The sequence below is a fragment of the Pteropus medius genome, unplaced genomic scaffold, assembly GCF_902729225.1.
Source record: "Pteropus medius unplaced genomic scaffold, Ma_sr-lr_union100, whole genome shotgun sequence".
Taxonomy (NCBI): domain Eukaryota; kingdom Metazoa; phylum Chordata; class Mammalia; order Chiroptera; family Pteropodidae; genus Pteropus; species Pteropus medius.
This window is the reverse complement of record NW_024351073.1, coordinates 23,753,573-23,767,572: the sequence shown is the minus strand read 5'-3', so window position 1 is coordinate 23,767,572 and position 14,000 is coordinate 23,753,573. Positions and strand designations below refer to the sequence as shown.

General features: G+C 46.5%; 1 long non-coding RNA gene across 1 annotated transcript; it reads right to left on the bottom strand.

The window, feature by feature from the left end:
• Positions 1–209: 209 nt before the first annotated feature.
• On the bottom strand, positions 210–5,959 carry LOC120586137 (uncharacterized). Its single transcript, XR_005648602.1, has 2 exons — positions 5,834–5,959; positions 210–1,464 (listed from the first exon to the last, which is right to left on the bottom strand). It is a non-coding gene; the product is annotated as an uncharacterized LOC120586137 (long non-coding RNA).
• Positions 5,960–14,000: the final 8,041 nt, after the last annotated feature.

The following is a 14,000-nucleotide window of genomic DNA, read 5'->3' as shown; positions in this document are numbered from 1 at the left end:
GCTCCGAGATCAGATGGGGCTTGCACAGACAGGAACAAAGGTTTAAAGAGGAATTTGCACGGAAAAGGCTGGGTTTGGACAGACAACGCAATTTCCCTTTTTATAGATCCCAGAAAGGAGTCAGTGTGGGGTAGCCTTGGAGTTGGGTCCTGAGTGAAATGAGACTCGTCATCGTGGCGTGTGTTAGGCATGTAATGAGCACATTTGTGTTTTTTCTGAAGAAGCAGCCAATTCAAGGGCTGAGAGGAAGAGCTGTGCACAGATCCTGTTGTCGCTCGGCCTGAGAGGCAGTGACAGCGAGGTGGCTTTGGTGACACGCTTAGAGTGAGTGTGACATGCTTAGAGTGAGTGTGACACGCTTAGAGTGAGTGTGACACGCTTAGAGTGAGTGTGACACGCTTAGAGTGAGCATGATACGGTCAGGTAGCGGAATCGTGAGAGCACAGTGTTTTGTCACAAATGTCATTGTTACTGTTACACATGTCACAGAGCCACATGGTGGCAGACCCCTCCATGTCATCCCTGAGCCCGCCTGACCAACCCTGCCCGCCCCCTCCACAGCGGAGTCCGGGCTCAGGCCTCCTACCCGCGTGACTTTGGAGCAGCAGCCAGCTCTGACATGGTAGTCTCCTGGGGCCAGAACACCGTTCCGCACACCGGGCGGCTTAAACAACAGAGTCTGGGGGCTGGAAGTCCCAGATGGCGGTGTCATCGCAGCCGGCTTCCCCCGCGGCCTCTCCCCCCGGCTCATACACAGCAGCCTTCTCCCCGCGTCCTCGCCTGGTCGTCCCTCTGTGCGTGTCTGTGTCCTAACCTCCTCCCCTTCCGAGGACACTGGTCCCATGGGGTTAGGACCCACCCCCGTGGCCTACGTCACCCTGTCACCTCTCCGAAGGCCCTGTCTCCAATGCAGTCACATTCCGAGGTCCCAAATTTTAGGAGACACCATTCAGGCCAGAACACTTGCTCTCCGTTTCTCAGACTCTAAGAACTGAGGGGACTGCACCCGACAGGACAGAGGCCGACCCAGACCGAGGGACGCCAGGCCGCGTCCAGGCTGGGGAATGGCTCCGTCAGGACGACAGCGACGTGCGATGGTGGCCCTGCTGTCCTCACGCCGCACGGTACTTTCAGGGCGAACTGTGCACTTACTGCTCTGTCGCCTACTTAGCGGTCTGGCTGTGGTTTATCCTGTAGATCGAGCCCGGTTCTTTCCCCGTAGCCCTGTTTCGCGAAGTCCCAAGATGAAAGAACCGTGAAGAAGGAGACGCACTTGGTGCAGATGCGCCAAACCACCTCCGGTCTGCCTCGTGCGGCAAGGAAAGCAGTGATGTTCCAGGATCCTGGACACGCGGGGTGGCCTTCGCTCACGCCGCCGCGTCGTGGAGGACTCTGACGTCCCGGGCTCCTGACAAGCCCGCTGTGTAAGTTTATGTTACTCGGCAATTAGACGGAGATACCAGCCTATTAAAGGACATTTAGAAAATAGAAAGATTTTACGAGTGTACAGGCCCACCGGGCGCTATTCTCGAAATATTGCTCCTTAACTCAAACGAATCATAGCCGCTAAGATCTCAACTTAAATATGAAAATATCAGACTCGTGGAGCAGCAGAATCCTGTAGTAGCGCAGGTGTTATCCAAACGGCGTGGTCAGAATCCCCAGCCTCAGAGCAGAGAGACGCCAAAGGGGAGAGCGGAGAAAGCCTTGCGGAGCGCCGGCCACCTGCCGCCGGCGAGGGCGAGGGCGAGGGCGAGGGCGAGGGCGAGGGCGAGCGCACGCAGAGGGCCCGCGACCGGTGTTTCAGAGCCCCCGGCATTTGCTCGCAAACCTACAGGCTCCCTCCAGCCCGTCCCGGACGGGGACACCAGGCACGACCGAACCAAAGGGGCACAGAGGTGCATTTTTTCAGAAGTCCGTGTCACTTAAAGGTCTTCTCGCTCGCTGGCGCTTCTGCTTCGTTTTGCTACAGGAGGAGTAAAAGGCAGCGAGGGCGCAAAGCGGCTCAACGCGTGTGGAAGGACTCGGGACGCTGCGCAGACGGCGGCCAGCAGTAGCTTGCGACTCAAGGACCAGGCCACGGGGAGCTCCAGCGGGTGCTGGCTGGGGTTGTCAGCTGCAAGGCCAAGTATGCACAGCTTCAGTGTCCCCTGCACAAGGACCGTAGCCCTCGCCAAGGACCCAGGGATAGAAAACGCGCAGGAGGCAGACACATGCCATACATCAGGCTATCGCTACGTTAATACCGGATTCGAATTAGCCGTCGGGTGTAATGTCTATTTGGTTTGCCACGTTATCTATTTATTGTAGTAAACAAAAGTCGAAATTTTTATATGCTGACATTATAAAAGCAAAGAAATATTCTATTCACCTTGACATAGTTTGTTTGTTTATTAAGCTACAAAGAAATAAAATGTCACCTGTCTGAATCCCTCCTGTCTGCTCTGGTCACATGATCTCCTATACCTGGTTCTGGGGTGCGTTCCATTAGATGAGAACTACTGTTTCCAAGCTCAGGATTTTCGTTTGAATTAGCTCCTTAAAAACATATCCCCAAGGAAAGATGTAAAAATATATGCCGTTTTACTACACTTTCAATCATTGATTTGTCTTGACCTACTGATATGATTTGTATCATGAAACTGATCATATAAATGTACAATATTATCCTTTCAGTAAAATACGTCGCTACTACTGGCCCATCATCACCATTCACGTAAAATTGAGGTCGAGCGTACGAGATATTTGAGATCCTTAAAGCCGAGATTATCTCTAGCCATGACATTTATATGAACCAAAATTCTGTAGAATTCCTCATAAGTCCATAAAATAACCATATGTCTAAACCTATACAAATCTTTTTAGAGACATAAACATTTTCATAAATTGAGAATATGTTATTTAGTATGAGATCAATATGTTAAAAACATTGATTCTCTTCCAATAACTGTAAATTAAAGGCAATTTCAATAGAAATTTTAATAATTTTTAGAAGTACGTGTAGGCAATTTAATAAGCCATTTTAAGAATGATCGCCATTTTTGACTGAGATATAATCGACTTATAACACTGTAAGTTTAAGGTGCGCGGCGTGCCGATTTGATGTATTTACATGTCACAGCATAACCATTACCAAGGCTAACACCTCTGCCGTGACCCACGATTATCGCTTCTTTTTTTGTGGTGAGACATTTATGAGGTAGTCTTTTAGCAACTTCACAGCTTACAACACCGTGTTATAAAGGCTGTGTGCTTTATCCTCAGGGCTCACCCCCCCAGTGCATGTTTGCACCCCTAAGCATCTCCCCCGCTCCCTCCGGCCCCAGCCGCCGGAATCCACCATCCTCTCATCATTCCACTCTCTACAAGTCTGGCCTTTTTAGCTTCCTCATATCGGTGAGATCGCACAGCATCTGTCTTTCTCTGTCTGGCTTATCTCACTTAGCATGCTGCCCTCGAAATCCATCAACCTCGTTGCAATAATAATGGTAATAATAATAATAGTCATCTAGAAAGCAGATATTAGGTTAATACTTCATTTCTTATACAAAGAAACTTTATCTTGGACTGTAAAATTTGATTCTAAATAGGAGTCATTACCTAGATTAATAAATATAACACAATTATTGCGCTGCCAATCCAACTGTGAACAAAATCAAGAAACAAATAATAACGGGAAAAAGTACTATACGCTGCGTTCGACGCAAAAGGGATAATGGAATTGATACAGTATGTCTTTATTTGTGTAATAAAAATAATTAAATGAAAACCCATAAAAACATAGTTCAAATATAAGAACTAAAATCAAGAAAAAATGACTCTCGATCTCCCCCCAAAACTGCTGTAGCAGGATTTTAACGAGGATTATGTATTTATAAAAACAGCAAATATTTTCTGATGTGAAAGAAGACCCAGATAAGTAGAGAAATATAACACATTCGGGGGGCTGGAATGGTTTCTGAAGGACGTAGGCTAAGATTTCCTGAGCCAAGAAGAACCTGGGATGCCACTCGGGAGCCACGAGGCTCACGTTGACACCTGGTGTGCGCTTCGAAACCCGGTGAGCCCGAGCGACCGACGTGAAACCTTTAGCATCACGTCAACCACTCACTTACCGTGGGACAATAAAGAAAAAAAAGTCATCAAATATTTTCTCGGGGTGTGTGTGTGTTTGTGTGTTTTTAATGCATTTCCCTTTAGTATCTCTTTTGTCGCCTGACGAAAGCTCTACCCGGCAGTCGTGGACATTTTTTAGTTACTGTGAAAGGCAAAGTCAAAGCACAGTTCACACTGGACCAGGGCTAGTTAATGTCCAGTGGCCTCAAAACCACACACGACCTTGGCTTGCTAGGACTCATCTGAGTGTGTCCAGTTCTCAACCGCAGATGGAATTCCAGGCTACGTCTAGACTGCGGAAACTCGGCTGAGAAGAAAACATTTAACATTCAGCTCGAATTAATAATTAACGTGGGGAGATGTTTAATGCCTATAACTGCAGGGTTCTGTATAGGGACCGATCTTATTCCGTAAAGGAATTTTGTTCTTTCCTAGTCACATATGACGAGACAGAATCAATCTTGTGTCCTCACCTCTTATTTCTCTCATTTAAATTGCATCCCCCTCCAAAAATATATGTTCAAGTTCTAACATATGGTGCCTCTGAATGTGACATTATTTGGAAGTAAATATAATCAAGTTGAGATTCGGTCACGCTGGGTCAGGGCGGGCCCCCATCCAATGACTAGTGTCCTTACAAGACGATGAGAAGGGACACATATAGGGAAGAAGGTCAAGGGGACCCTGAGGAAGGAGACACCTGTCAGGGAGGGCAGGTGGTGGCCGACAGGGCTGCCAGTTATTTAAAAGCACAGCCCGGCTGCCGTTTCTAAACAGGAGCCTCTCGCCAAACCCCACTTCCCGCACTGTGTCCCTGACGGCTGGGCCAGCCCTTGGAGAGGAGTTCCTGGGACTGTGTTTCAACCAACAGGACTGAGGCTTTCCCTGTCTAATCAGAGGCAAACTACACGAATGTTACCTAATTTCAAATAGACAACCGTGCAAGTGTAGACATCTGATTTTAATGGTGTTTCAAAATGATGGGTATACTATGCATTTGGGAGGATCCCAAAGGTTTCAGATTCTATATTTAAAGATAGAAGAAATGAATAACATTGCCTTATGCTCTTTTTATTTATTATATCTTCTTTTAATTATTTTATGTCATATTTAATGATTACTATTATAAGTAATCTTTACATTTACTTTTAAGCCCTTGGAAAATGCAGAAAAGCACAAGGAAAGAAATAACGATTACCTATAATGCTACTATTCGATGACTATTTTCAATATTTGATAAGTTATCATCTGATTTTTTAAAATTTATATCATACTATTTTAAAACTTGTGTAAGACATGAATGTGGATGCTTTTCCATGCAATTAAATGTTTTTCTAAAAATGATTTTCGATGGCTCTGTAACACTATGCCAAGCAGATACCGTGATTTACTTGGTCGGTTCTCTGTCGTTGGGTAGCTGGTTCGCTTTTAGGTTTTAATAATACTATGGCAAACATTCCTGAGACACGGAAATGCAAAACGTCTGCTTTCTGTTGATTTTGTCCCTACTGACCCTTGCGATCTACACCTTCGTATGAGTGTGCTGTTCACCTCTAAACTGAGCATTCTTGAATATTTGCATGGTTTTAATCTTCCAATGTGATAGGTGGTGACATTTTTAAAGTTCAATTTACACCCCAGTGATCAGCCCCGCGATAGAATAGATTTTATCTTTTGGAGACACGGAGCACAAAATGGCCATCGGTGTAGCACCTACCGTGTGTTTTGGAGAATGACACCACACCTCGTCAGGGGCCACTGTTCAGCTGTCACCTCAGATGCATCTTCGGGGGCTACCCCGTCCCTCTCCAGACTGGCAGCCGCTGGAGGTGTCGTATGTGATGGTGCCAGGGCTGTGGTCATGGTCCTCCACCTACCACTCCCTCTCCAAAGGCAGGTCACCTGGAAGTCTACGCAATAGTTAATTGTTGCTACATTATGAAATACCCAAATATTTCTACCCAAATAGTTAATTGTTGCTACATTATGAAATACCCAAAAATTATGCACAGAATTGCAATTATTCAAGTTATAGCACATTTTCTATGTAGTCTTCATAGTACTAATGATCTTAATAAATATTCCGTTATCTCAATAAATAAAATCGTTCATTCATTGAACCAGCTTTTCTGAAATGTGCAGGTCGAGTCCCGATCAGAAATAAAGGCTGGAGCCAGCCGAGACCGCGCCGGAGAACGCACTCGAAGAGCTTGTTCTGGAAAGTTAAGTTCACTGATAGTATGAGAGAGGCGTGCAGTTCGAGCCACATTTGCATGATCTGCTTGCTCCGTGCAGATCTAGTCAGACCGTCAGTCACTGCGCATCTGAGCTTCGCCGTTTTAACTGCGCCATCACTCAGGCTGGAAGCTGAATGTCGTCCCTCAGTTTCTGTTGATGGACGCTATGTGGGGCGAAGCCGTAAGATCTGTTATTGAATTTTTAATGAAATTGCACCATAAAAATGCTTTGAGAGCCTCGGTTATTCTACTGGTTAACGTCCTCCAGGCATGTATTGTAAATTTTTAAAACTTTGAGTTTTCCTGCTGCCTCATCATCCTCACAGACAGGCTGTGAGCACCTCCCAGGTGACCAGGTGACTGCTGCGGTGAGCTGCCCACACACCCACCCCCAACCGGTTCCTTCTTGAACGACCGTGGCTATTACCTTCCGACCATCACACACCTACTGACCTTCACACGCATCTTTGGCTTGCGTTTTCCACCTTGACCCCCTGCAGGCACCTGCCCACTGGTCCTCACTTGCTCTCGGCTTCTCACCTGCCGGACGCCTCTTCCACGTGCACCCCTGAGAGGACCGCCATGCCTCCGTCTCTAGAACCGGTGGGTGTAATAAATCTCTTCCACTTTCGCACGCCTCTCCACAGTGGCGTTCCATGCCTGAGCCGACTGGTCGTAAAAGAAAACAAGAAACAATTTTAAGTAACATAAGCATTCCTTTCAACACAGTGTAAAACTTCCATATGAGAATGTTCTTTTGGAAACTAGGAGCGAAGAAACTCTGTGTCACCCGGAATGTCATATTTTCTTCTTTCTCATAATTGGAATTCTGTGCATAATTTTTTTCCTTCTCACCCTAGATGCCAGCAGGCTCCCAAGCCCTGGCTAAAATTCATTCACAGAAATCACGTTGACTCTCGGAGTTGACGTCCTATGCATGCCTTCTCTTTGGTGTTTCTTATTCTATATTTGTATACACAGTTTATTATTTTTACAGATATTCATTTTGTCATCAGCGGTCTCGAATTGTCTTTGGAAAGAGGTGTGATATAATAATTATATATAAATCAACCAACTTATTTAAGATCCTTTCTCTAACATTAGCTACTTAGAATATTTAAAAGCGCTTGCTATCATTGGTAATGCCGGAGGTGGCTTATCATTTCTGGGGGAATAGTTCCATTTTATAAATTCCTAAGAGGTCATTCGAACAGCATGAAGTCCTTAGCTATCTTCCAAGCTGTCCCTCTATGTGGCCACATTGATTTCCAAAGGCCACTGCCCTTGTTTCTTCTCATATCAGTATGTTTTTATAACAAATCGTACCAAATACCGCATAAGTCATTTTATGAAGGGCCTTCTGGTGCTTTTCTCATAAGTCCAACTCGATTTTAAATATTATGAATGCTCTTCCTTTCTCCTGACACGGTGAGAAAAATGTTTTCAAACTGCGGCCGACCCTCAGATTTTCGTTTACCTCTTGAGATTTTTCTACTTTTTTCTTGTAGCTGGAAGAGCTACTATCCCTCCCGACAGCTGCTCTTTATCCTATTTCATTTTTTCTATTTTTCTATAATATGGCTTTGATAGTTAACTTTTAAATTCATAAATTCTTTAATGTATGTTTTATTATGTATTAAGATAATCATGGGCACGATGGACCATTTTTCTAGTTTCCTATGTTAGCTACTTTAATAAATGTATCGTTTTAGTTTTTAGCTGATTCATTCAGATTGCCTGGAAAATCTGAAACTAATTATAGCTCTAGCTTCCTCATTCCAGTGTTGTTAGAAATATAAAGCACGCTTCGTAGTCACTAACAAACTGAAACTTGGCCTGTACTCATTTTATAGAGTCACACAGCCACTCGTAACCGAAGTAGCTAACCAGCAATTACATTTAGATTATTAAGAGTAAGAGTTTCCATCACGAAGCTAGATATACGTAAAGAAAGATCGCTTACGTGACAGTTCTTAACTGTCCTTTGATTGGTTCGCACCATTTCAAGAAGAGTTAGAAGTAAATGTTCACGTAGGTGAGATCAGGGAAGGGAGCTGATTCAAGAGAGAGGCTTGAAGTAAACCTTAAATAGCCGAGAAGGAGGGAAGAAAGTCTTCCAGTCTGGGAAAATCCGGTTTCTCTTGGCTTACGCTGCATCAGCCAGCCCCGCATCCGCACCGTCACAGGGATGGCGATGTGGACCGTGGGGCTGGTGCCGATGGCCAGGCCAATGTGGACAGCGGGAGGGCGGGGGCGGGGGGCGCTGACCGTGCCCAGTGTGCGGAGCGTCAGGGCCCATGGGGGCCACGCTGCTCTGCGACCTCAGTAACGTGAGGATTTTCATCTTCATCTGTATCTGTCACTCCCATCAAATGTCAACAATGTCATGGGTATAAGAGAAGAAAAAAAAAATTAATACTTTTGCATTTTCTCACTGTCAAGATACAAGATTCGTCCTAGAGAATCATAAACAGCGCACGCCAATGAGCACGTGCTAGTTAAACTCTCACAGAGACCTGTCACGGAGGAGAGGGGCCACGGCTCCTCAGTGTGGTCTCTTCCTTGGGTCGCCAAGTCCACGGCCACTGGATTCAGGTTCCGCTCATCTGCTCCCCACTGCAGAGCTGTCACACCGGCTTCTGATGTGGTCCCCTCGCTGCCGATCTCGGCCTCGGAACCATCTTCCCAAAACGCAGCTCGACTTCCGTCAGACCCCAGCGTGAGAAATCTCTTCTGCATAAACTCCTAACTCTTTATCTCCTTGCAAAAAAAGCATCGTAATTTTGTCACGATAAGCATCGTGAGCTTCATTCTTCCCCCACGCAATCTGCGTTTTAGCAAAGACCAACAAAATGAATTTAACAAACAGAAGACGAGCGCTGAATTACGACATAGGGGGAGTGATGTGTCTTAATTTGGTCTGATATCTGAAATTTAATTTTAGCCTGGAAAATAAATTCTCCTCTTGGATAAGAGGACAAAATGATTTTCTATAAAATTATAGATGTGGAGAGGGAAAACAACAATTTTTAGAGCTCTTCTTTAGCCATGTTTTGGAAAGAATGATTATGATACACGTTCCCATGGTCATTATAAATTGTATTAGCATTTTTTACTTTTTTCCCCCTCGGTGAATTTGTGCCCTTATGGAAATAACAAAAGAAAAATATAAGCCAAATGTATACTATGATTTTATTTGAGTTCATTAAACTGCATTCAGAAATCAATAAAACTGCATCCCGATGGATTATGTCACAAATCTAATGAAATTGGGCTTTTTCTGAGTCGGAGCAGTAACTCGGACTCTGCCCTCGACATGACCTTCGATGTCTGGGTCCCATTTTCCTCCTTGCTTTCTTATTTCTCCAACGTCGACTCGAAGGATTTTTTCCGAGAATCTAAGAACGCACCCACTTTCTGAGGGCCCCCACGTTAGCTTTCCGCGTCAGCGTAGTCGGCATGGCACTCGCGTGTCAAACATTCTGGGAAGATGTCGATTCAGTAGGTTGATAGCACACTCGTTCCACACTGTCCGACACTCACCTTTCCCACTCACCTGTGCGTCCGGCTTGTCACCCGCACTGGCATTTGCTGGAGAACGAAGGCTTGCGTCTTTTGACAAATCAAGACATGCCTGTGTCTCCCAACGCACCCATTAGATGAGTCTTTTAAAACTAATTTGTTATCATTTTAAAGAACATTTAAGTCAATATGAGAATGTTCCTTGTTTCATTATTTTAAGTTGTGTTTTGGTTCATTAGAATTAGTACATTTTTAGATAATATTGAGATTCATTAAGACATCATCTGTATATTACATTGTCTGTTCACCACCCAAAGCCAAACCTCTTTCCGTCACTATATATTTGACCCCTTTACGCTTATCTATCTCCTCTCTCTTTCTCTCTGGTTACCACTAAACTGTTGTCATATCCATGAGCCTCTGTCATGTTCTTTTGTTGCTTTCAGTTTTTTATCCCACATATGAGTGAAATCATGTGGTTTTCAAAAGGCTTTGACTTCATTTATAAAAATGGAATTTAAGGATAGACTTGAAAATAATATGGTTTAAATACTTTTGGTTTAAACATTACATCTGTCTAGTTGTCCCTTGGTATCCGAAGAGAATTGGTTCCAGGACTCCTGCTGCTCCCCGACCTACAGCAGGCAGCATAGTGGTCCCCAATAATGAGCGCATCGTAATCCCCAGAGCCTGTGAACGCGTGGGCCTTGCGTGCCGAGAGAGACCCACTGCCCTGGAATATCGCTGGGAGCATAATCGAATCACTGGCATCGTTAAAAGCGAATAACTTTTCTCAAGTACGGCCAGAGAAGGATGCACAGAGAGAAGCAGAGTCAGAACCACACTGCTTTGCTGGTCCTGAGGGTGGAGCAGGAGGCCCCGGGGCACGGGGCACGGGCCACCCTGAGAAGCTGGAAGAGGCGCAGAGCATCGCGATCCTCCTCTGCAGCCCGGAGAAAGGGGTCAGCCCTGCCGACACCTCGAGTTCGGCCCCGTGGAGCATGTCAGACCTGTCAGCCGTACTGTCATAAACTCACGATTCGTTACGGCAGCCACAGAAAGTGAATGCACACTCGTTTCCTTTTTCTGCTTTTCTTTTTCAAATATTCTTCTTTCTTCCAAAAGTGTGATCTTTTTTTTTTTTTTTCCAAGACCTGCACAGACGCTCGCTGCTACCCCGGCCGTGTGAGATCAAGGGACTGGTGGACACTCGCTTGGAGACAGGGCCGCAGCGGGTAGACCAGATGCAACACAATGCTAAGCACCAGAGAGGGAGCGTGAGGCAAATCCATCACAGGGCTCCTCCCGGGAAGATGTGGCTGCGATTATGGGCTTGGCGTCTGCCTCTCCGACTGGACTGCTCGACCTCGGAGGGCGAGAGGCCTGCTACATCCCCCGGACACGGGTTCTCGGAGGAGCACAAGCATTTGGGGAAAGTGCTTAAGAGCAGGCCTCTGGACGTGTGACTGTCCCTGTTCAGATCCCAGCTCCATGGCTGCGTGACCTTGAGCCAGTAAGTCAAAACGCTGATTACACCTTCATTTCCTCATCCGTGAAATGGGACCAACAGCAGCACGTTTGAAAAGGATAGTAGGGAGGCTCAAATGAGTTAAAATAAAGGTCATTTATTCAACTAGCACGTACCTGGGAAAAGCCACCCCAGGGAGGTGTCAGAGAGTGAAGGTCACGCACTTGGTATTGATGATAAACACACATGGAATTGTCAGGGTTTTCGGTTTCAATCAAAATATGAAGTTAATTTTCTCGCCTCACTTATTCTCGCCCAGACCTTAAAGCTCAAGAAAGTGACTGATCTTTAAACTGTCTTCACGAGATTCGCACTCAGACCTCGAACGGCCTGACAAACGGCAGCTTGAGAAATGGATGTCTAAGAGTCGTCGTAGAATCCCGCTCTGGGGACGGAAAATGGGATCATCTGGAGTTCTCAGCTTGAACTTGAAACATGCTTGAGAAAAGAGGCCAGTCTATGGAAGGATGCAATGATGAATTCCCAGACTTCAAGGGAAATTCACCCACTGGGAAAGTTCAGTGAGGACCAATGTTTCCTACAACAAAAGTTTACAAATGCTTCTAAATTTGTCTGTCACCCAGGGATTCGTGTAATCCACGATAGCAAAGCTGCAGGGCGCATTCTGCTTCTCAGACAACCATGACCCCTTGGCCCTTCCTCGGGGTCCTCCCACGCGGGGTTCCAGAAGGAGCATTTACATTAAAGGGGGTGACTCTGCATTTTGGCGTAGGTTCATACTCGTTCTGAACATTCCAATGTACACGCCCACTCATGTATGTTTGGTAGGTATAGATGTAGTTATAGACATCTCTGTGTATGAATGTAAATTTTAAAATAAACACTTTAGAATGTAGGTAATTCAAACAGTTGGCGAAGATTAGCTAGGAATTCAAAATATGCTTGATACCTATTTTAGATCCTACTAAAAACATATCTATTTTCATATGGCAACTTTTCATTCTACTATGTCGGTGTCTGGTGTAGTCTTTGGAGCTGATTTGGAGCTGGCTGTGCGCCAAGGTAAAGTATGAACAACGTGAGAGCTACATAAGAACATTTCTATATATTTTAGAAGCTTCACTATTCTTTTCTGAACGTAATTCGGGGATCCCACGCTCAAGGTTGCATTCTATCTCTGGATTTGGAATTTAAAGAAGCAGGCGCACCATAATTATTACGGGGCCCCGCACCTCTGAAAGGATGCAGAGAAAAGCACATCTCGCAAGACAGCAATGATTTTCAGCTTCACACTACAGTCATAGGACGGGGGGATGACTATGTAGAGACTCCTCCGCCAGCCAGTCCTCGATCATCCATCCGAGCAGGCTGAGCCGAGGAGGAGGGCTAAAGGCTGCGCGTGTATGCGAGTGTGGGCCGTGTGTGCACATCCTCACGTACACGCACGTGCGTGGGAACGCCCGTTCGTGGGTCCGCGTGTCTCCATCCTCCTCTGCCTCTCTCTCCATTCGCCCATTTTCTTTTGCTCAAGAATCAGATGATAAAATTGCCAACAGTCTCCTCAGGGAGTTTGGGTTACTGACAACCGTACGATTTAACCCCAGGAAGATGAACATGATGTCACCTGGTGGGACCAGGTCACCTCTGCGTCGAGACCGTCAGAGGCCACCTTGCCGTGCACCGTGCAGCACAGCAGAGTCGGGGGGAGGTGACTAGCATTACGAAGCCACTGCCCCGTTCAGAGCCTCTCGTCGAATCCCCACAAAACCCACCCTCAGAAGTCCAGCTCTAGCCCATGAGCCCGGTGTCCTGTCTGGAGATGGCAGTGACAATTGTCCCCCTGTCAGGACAAGACAGAGGGTGAGCCAGAGGCAGCGAGAGCAGGGACCCTTCCGAGGACTCTGATGGTCTAGTGACACTGGTTATCAGCCGACTGCGGTCCGCTCCGCCGAAGCCCTGTGCAGTCTGCAGGAGTGAGCAGGGCGGGATCTACCGGGATTGAGTCAGAAGGGATCCCTAGGCACTCCGTACACACCAGAGGTGACTGCAGGCAGGGCACAGAGCTGGGGCTCAGTGGCTGGGCAGAGCGGGTGGACCCGGTAGTCCCTGAGGACGAAGCTGAGCTGCTATTCCCCGGTGGGAAGGTGGGGGCCAGTGCACTAGGCCGACTCAGAGGAACCAAGTCCCCTGACATTAGTGAAACTAGAACTTGACTTTGGGGCTCAACTTCCCCTGTCTACACTATCAGTTCTCGTGCAGCCAGCGTGGAGTAAGAACTCCCGTCCAATGCCTGAGGACGTGGGTGATGACCCGACGCTGACAGCTCTCTCCTTGGTCAGAGGACACTCCTCCTGCCCTTCCGATCCCATGCCTTGTCCGAGAAACTGGACTTTCCTCCTCCTTTCTGTCTTCTGGGGGTCTGGATTCACCTGCCGGCACCTGTCAGTCTATCCTCAGCTAGGTGCTTCCCTTCGGGTAGTCATATAGGGCATTTAGAGCAAGAATCTCTCAGAAGTTCCTGGCAACGTGCCCGCCTATTTATTTATCTCTCGCTTTGATTAAAGTCACTGACTTCCTTCTGCTTTTCTAAATTACTACGAGCCATGTTTTAGACAGACTTTCGTGTGCATGTTCCA